Below are 935 nucleotides of genomic sequence, written 5' to 3' on the forward strand. Positions count from 1 at the left end.
GAAAACATTCATGCTGCTTAATATTTTTGTGGAAACCTTGATACATTTTCAAGAAGTTCAAGGAAAGTTCAAAAGAACAACATTTATTTGGAATGGAAATCTTTTGTAATTTTATAAATATTTACGGTCCATTTTGATCAATTTAATGCATCTTCACAGAAGAAAACCATCAAATGAAAAAAATATATATATACTTCATACCCCAAACATTTTATTGGTAGTGTAGCTAATTTTCCGTGCTTTCAATTAATTTCCATAATTTTACATACATATTGTGGAAGCACCACATTGCATATTTTGGAGGCAAAAACAGTTACCAGTTGGTAAAAATTATTAAATTAATTTAATTTAATGTTTTTCTTAAATTTGTATTAAAAGTATAAAACTGTTAAAATATTTAAGCTATGCTAAAAAATATAGAAAAAAAAAGAAGAAAAAAAATTCCACACTTGTCCCATCTGCCACTGGTCGACAAACAGACAGCTTCTTTCCAAACTCACATCATTAGTTTGCGCCAATGAGATTTCACATCCAAGCTTAAGATGTAGTTGTTTTCAATGAAAGCAATACAAAACAGCAAAGGTAAGAATCCATATGATTAATGATGGCTGTACACATTAAGCATGCAGCGTAAGCACAGTACATTAAGACCATCTGTTTAGTCCAAGATAGTTTGGCTTGGTCAATAAACCATGAATGACCAAAGGACTGCTGTTACTGATGAATTCAAGGAGTATGTCTGACTCTCCCCTCTGTATCTCTAATGAGAGCATAAAGGTAACTATAAAGGCCGTCTCATTGCTATTCATAGGAAAGAGCACAGCTCGGGTATTACAGAGCCTTTACAAATATACACTCCGTATTTTTTATTCCATAATAAGGGCAATTCATACAATACATTTAAACTGAGCTACTTTAATACCATCTCTGAACTT

Source organism: Sinocyclocheilus anshuiensis, unplaced genomic scaffold (genome assembly GCF_001515605.1).
Source record: "Sinocyclocheilus anshuiensis isolate Anshui unplaced genomic scaffold, SAMN03320099.WGS_v1.1 scaffold339, whole genome shotgun sequence".
Classification (NCBI taxonomy): Eukaryota; Metazoa; Chordata; class Actinopteri; order Cypriniformes; family Cyprinidae; genus Sinocyclocheilus; species Sinocyclocheilus anshuiensis.